Source organism: Nyctereutes procyonoides, unplaced genomic scaffold, assembly GCF_905146905.1.
Source record: "Nyctereutes procyonoides isolate TBG_1078 unplaced genomic scaffold, NYPRO_anot_genome, whole genome shotgun sequence".
NCBI classification, from domain to species: Eukaryota; Metazoa; Chordata; class Mammalia; order Carnivora; family Canidae; genus Nyctereutes; species Nyctereutes procyonoides.
This window is the reverse complement of record NW_026575035.1, coordinates 13,271,990-13,278,451: the sequence shown is the minus strand read 5'-3', so window position 1 is coordinate 13,278,451 and position 6,462 is coordinate 13,271,990.

Below are 6,462 nucleotides of genomic sequence, written 5' to 3'. Positions count from 1 at the left end.
ATAACACCCCAAAGCAGAAATCAAGCTGCAATACTAGGTCATACAAAAGCTCTGCATGTCATTTTCAAATGATTTTTTTTCATATAAATGTAATATGATAGATTCCTCTTGGTTCCTGAACTTTTTTTCTGGATGAAATTGTTGCAATGCCTAAGAGCACAAGCTTTGGGGCAGGCTGCTTGGGTTTTGATTGTGGCTCAATATCTTAATGGCTATCAAACCTTAGATCAGTAGTTCTCAACCAGGGGTGAATTTGCCCCACCTGGGACATTTGGTAACATTTGACGACAAATTTGATTGTTAGAACCGAGGGACTGCTACTGGCAGCTAATGTGTAAAGGCCAGGGATGCCATTAAACATCCTGCTGTGCAAAGGACAGACTATCCCCATAACAAAGAATTACCTGGTCCCAGATTTTGAAATGTCACTGTTGAGAAACCCTGTCTGAGACCAATCACCAAGCTGTTTCTGGCCTCAGTTTTCTCCTCTGTGAAAGGGTGATACTAGCCCCTTTATAAGGCCCATTTATAGGGTTGTGATAATAAATAAAAAGTGAGCAGAGTGCCTGGGTGGCTCAGTTGGTTACATGTATTCCTTCAGTTCAGGTCATGATCCCAGGGTCCTGGGATCAAGCCCCACATTGGGCTTCCTGCTCAGTGGAGAACCTACTTCTCCCTTTTACTCTGCCACTCCCTGCTTATGCTCTCTCTCAAGTATATAACATCTTTATAAATAAATAAATAAGCAAAAGCCCGGAGCATAGTGCTTGGCCCACAGTAAGTGCTATTATTTATTTATTTATTTTTTAAAGATTTTATTTATTTATTTATGAGAGACAGAGAGAGAGAGAGAGGCAGAGACACAGGCAGAGGGAGAAGCAGGCTCCCTGCAGGGAGCCCAACATGGGACTCAATCCCGGGTCCCCAGGATCACACCCTGGGCCGAAGGCGGTGCTAAACCACTGATCTACCAGGGCTGCCCCTAAGTGCTATTTTTTAAAAGTATTTTTAGACTACGCCTATGTCTGGTTATCTCAATTATTGCAGAACCTAATAAGACCAAGTGAATTTGTCTTCTGCCCCTCCCCCAGCCTTAGCTGCAAGCTTTCCAACACAGGAGCATGATGATCACAAGGAGATGGAGCATGTTCATCCCCTGGCCCAGAAAACCCACTGCAGTAAGCTTGCCTGATTTTAGCAAATAAAAATATGGGATGCCCAGTTAGATTCAAATTCCAGTAGACAATAAATAATTTTTAATAAGTATGCCCGTGCAATATATGGGGCACATTTCTTATGCTAGAAAACCAATACTTATATATTGGTTTATATATAAGTATATTAGAAAAACTACTTATTTATCTTAACTTAAAATGTAATGGGGTAACCTGTATTTTATCTGGTCACCTTGCCCTCCAAGCACATGCCCGCTGATGGGGAGAATCTTTTTCACACACAAAGAACATCAATTTGCCTAAGTTAAAGATTGAAACTCTCTCTCTCTCTCCCTTAGAGGAACTGAAAGGTGAATGTTACATCTGCTAAAATTATAAATGTCTCTTCAATTTTGCAAAGTAAACCACTGAAGATTGAATACAGAGGCCCTTGAAGTCGGCACAGATTAGCACTGGGGGGTGGCAAGAAGTCCAGGTTTTGGAGTCATGACTGACCTGGGTTAGGGGCTCTCTTTTGTAAAGCAGTAGTAGGTCTACTTTGCCAGATTGGTGTAGGATGAATGTATAAAATGCCTGGTACATAAGAGACGTTCAACAGTGATAGCTTCGACATAGTGTTGGCACATGATGGGGTTTGAAAATGTGGAGTCAACAGATGAATGCTGTACAGTACAGGGGCCATAAGTCACCATTCAGATTGAGGGTCTACCACTCCTCTGCTCAGCCACAAAACCCATATCCCCCGAGGGCTTTTAAAGCCACACACTCCGAGGAACCGCTCCAGACAATGGGTATCAGGAAAATTGAGGATGTAGTCTAGGCTTTATCAAGTTGCTTAGCAGGTCGCACAATCAGGGTTAAGAACCATGAGTCCTGGGACGCCTGGGTGGCTCCGTGGTTGAGCATCAGCCTTTGGCTCAGGGCATGATCCCGGGGTTCTGGGATCAAGTCCCACATTGGACTCCCCACAGGGAGCCTGCTTCTCTCTGCCTATGTCTCTGCCTCTTTCTCTGTGTCGCTCATGAATGAATAAATAAAATCATTTTTAAAAAGGGCGGGGGAACGCCTGGGTGACTCAGCAGTTGCAAGTCTGCCTTTGGCTAGAGTCGTAATCCTGGGACCCAGGATCGAGTCCCATGTCGGGCTCCCTGCAGAGAGCCTGCTTCTCCCTCTGTCTGTGTCTCTGACTTTCTCTGTGTGTCTCTCATGAATAAATAAAATCTTAAAAAAAAAGAAAAAAAAACACAAGTTCAAATCTTGGAGGATGGCTTCATCAAGAGTGGTTCTCCAACTTTAGCGAAGGTGGAGGCCCCAGAGAGCTTGTTAAAATGCAAAAGGCCCGTGCTCTGTCTGAAAGTTTCTGATTTAGGAGGCAGGGGGAGGCCTGAGAATTTGCATGTCTTACTCGTTCCCCACGTTCCCCAGCTGCTGCTGTCTGAAATCAGTATGAGAACCACTTCGCTCCATCCAAGCCCCAGCTACACATTATAATCATTGGGGGTGTTTTTAAATACATATGCCTTGGCCCTGGAGAATCACATTTAAACAGTCTGGTAAGGAAACTGAGCTCCTCATAATTCTAGTGCCTCTGGGATCAGGCCTGTCTGCTTTCCTAAAGTGAACTTTCTGCTCTAATTCTGAAGTGTGCCCTGGCACCACGCAGGGTGGTCCCTTGGAAACTCAGTCTCTCGGAATCTATGGAATCAGAATCTGCATTTTAACAAGGCACTAATTCCTATCACATTAAAGTCTGAGAAACATTGCTTAGGTTTCAACCTAAATGAAACTTTTGCTAAGAGGGCTCCTCCCAGCACCTTTGTGAGGGTAGGTCTCCAGGACTCTGAGGTTGGAGAAACACAGGTAGCGCCACGCAGCCCTCCCCATTAGCCAGGCAGATAGGTAGCCCAGCATGCAATGAATAAATAAAGTCTTCGGGACATTTGGGTGGCTCAGTGGTTGAGCGTCTGCCTTCAGCCCAGGGCATGATCCTGGAGTCCCGGGATCAAGTCCCACATCGGGCTTCCAGCATGGAGCCTGCTTCTCCCTCTGCCTCTCTCTCTGCCCCTCTCTGTGTGTCTCATGAGTAAATAAAATCTTTAAAAAAATAAAAATAAAGTCTTCTATTGACATTAATTGCCTGCCCTTTGAGTAAGGGTAGAAATAAAAATTTTAAATGAAAGAAGTGGGCATCCACCTACCAACAGTGTAGAATCCACATCACTGACATCCCAGAACCTGAGAGAAGAGAAACCTAGACCAGGACCAACTCTGTCCTACTTAGGCTTGGGCTGGCCCTGGCAGGGGTTGCTACCAGTACTTACAGGTGTGGTGTGTACTCACTGTTGCATACAGATTATAGAATTGATATTCCAAAATGAAGTCTTAGCCATTCACCCCTTCATGGATTGTAAGGAGCCCCATAACTGTCTAATACGATCAAGATTCTTGGCTCAGAGCCCAAAAGCCAAAGAGTATAATTTCGAAAAAAATTAATAAGTATTGCCTAAGGTGTGGGGAATAAGCCTCTCATATCCTATTGGTGAAATGTCAACTGATGCAGAATTTTTGGAAGGCAATGTGGAAAAATCCCTCAAAGTTTTAAATACCCATATGCTATGACCCATACTCTCACAATAGAAATGTAGCCTACAAAAAAAGTTAGAAGACATTTATAAAGATACATATATAAGGATGTTCTTTGTAGTACTGCTTCTAATTTTAAAAATAGAAATAAATTATAGGAATCCAATTAAGAAAGGAATGGGGTACCCAGGTGGCTCAGTTGGATAAGATCCAGGACCCTGGCATCAAGCCCCGCAGCAGGCTCAGCCCCTGTTTGGCAGGGAGTCTATGCCTCTCTCTGCCCCTTCCCATGTTCATTCTCTCTTTCTCAAATAAGTAAATAAAATGTTTTAAAAAGGGGATCCCTGGGTGGCTCAGCAGTTTGGCGCCTGCCTTTGGCCCAGGGCGCTATCCTGGAGACCTGGGATCGAGTCATGCGTCAGGCTCCTGGCATGGAGCCTGCTTCTCCCTCTGCCTGTGTCTCTGCCTCTCTCTCTCTCTCTCTCTCTCTGTCTATCGTGAATAAATAAATAAAGTCTTAAAAAATAAATAAATAAAAAGGAGTGGGTAAATTCTTACAGTGCAGTAGTCTTCTGCACATTTATTTTAAAAATGGGAACTATAAATGTTCGCACATGAATAAGCACATGCATGCATAGATGTGTGTATAGGTAGTAGGACTCCACTTCTATTTTTTAAATTATATATATATATACTTATATATATATAAATAAGTATAAACAAATCTGGAAATGCACCACCAATCTGTAAACAATGATTGCTTTTAGGAAGTGAGGCCAGAATAGGGGAAGTAGATTTCACTTTTCCTGTATACCCATCTATAATTTTTGAATGTGTTATAATAAGCATGTTTTTATATAATAAGCACGTTTTGTTTTTATTACTTAAAAAATATTTGCAACAGGTAAAAATAATTTCTTAAGAATTGTTTTTCTCTGGTTGTGTTTCGTTACTTTTGCTCATTTAGTTCTGTGTTTCAGGCTTATTCATTAGACTAATATAATATATTCTAATTGATTAAGTTTGGGCTTTCTGAGAAAAAAAACATAATCTAGCCTGGATTCCTTGAGATTAAATCCAGATGACCCTGATTGGCTTCTGGGTACCCTAGAAGGTTCTTAATTTTATTTTAGTGTCAGGTCCTTGAAACTACATTTGTGTCTTTTAGCTCTGTTCCTTATTATTACCTCTTATTAAGCATGTGGTTAACCAAAGCTCCAGATTTCTTTTTAATAAAATGCTGCTAAACCCCAACTCCATATTATATAATTTTTTTAATGTAAAGGTAAATGTTTACACTTAGTTTTATTAAATTCCATGCATATTTTATTACCTACAGTCCATTAACATGATTTCAGTCTGTTAACATAATTTTGGATCTTTCTTTCTATTTAAATATTCCTCTGAATTTTCTATGATTTAAAAATTTAATCACTGTGGAGGTTATAAATTTGTAGACATCTCTTTTAGACAGTACTCTTTTTAACTGAAAATGAGCAAAACTTACTTAAACTTAGAAAAAGGAAACTTATCAGATGGAGGTCTAGGTATCTGGACCCCAAGATAGGAATGACAGTAGGCCAGAGGAAGAGACAAGGCAGGAAATGAGAAACTATCAAATTTTTCTGTCCTTCCCTTATCTCTGCCTCTTTGTGCTCTTCTCAATTCTCCATATCCACTCCTCACTCTTCCAATACTTCACTTACTCCCAACCCCTCATCCCTCCCACTGGCTCTCACTCACTGTACATGTGACCACAGACCCACGAACTATGGGTCAGGGTAGAAGTACTTGCTCCCCATCCTCCATCTAAAATGCTTTACCCGGGATCCCTGGGTGGCGCAGCGGTTTAGCGCCTGCCTTTGGCCCAGGGTGCGATCCTGGAGACCCAGGATCGAATCCCACGTCGGGCTCCCGGTGCATGGAGCCTGCTTCTCCTTCTGCCTGTGTCTCTGCCTCTCTCTCTCTCTGTGTGTGACTATCATAAATAAATAAATAAAATTTTTAAAAAAAGGATTAAAACACTTTACCCTGGATTTGCATCTAGGCCTCAGGCCCTGTCCAGATCATCAGTTCCTTTTATTTCCACTGGCTTCCCCTCCATTCCACACCCTCCTCCCCGCAGTGAACCTGCAAACCACCTAGATATTGAAAATTTATACCTTCCCTCTGGCTGCAGGCTAAGGGCCAATTTCTGTTTCCAGGAGGCAGCAGTTTTGAGTTAGGTGTCTACCCTGGTCCAGTCGAATGTGGTCAAGGGGATAGATTCAAATAGAATAAACATGGCTTCCCAGGGCCATCTTCTGTAGCTAGGTGCAATTCTGAGACCTAAATGTAATATTGACACTAACTGGTAGGTAAATGCCCCAAATTTGTCTACTACAAAGATAGCAGGGATGCCTGGGTGGCTCAGTGGTTGAATGTCTGCCTTCGGCTCAGGTCGTGATCCCGGGGTCCTGGGCTCTCATCCTGCATCGGGCTCCGCATGGGGAGCCCACTCCTCCCTCTGCCTATGTCTCTGCCTCTCTCTCTCTCATGAATAAATAAACTCTTAAAAGAAAGAAAAGAAAGAAGAAAGAAAAGAAAGAAAAGAAAGAAAAGAAAAAAGAAAGAAAGAAAGAAAGAAAGAAAGAAAGAAAGAAAGAAAGAAAGAAAGAAAGAAAGAAGCAGTGGACACCATGTCCACATCTAAGAAGGGCTTTGA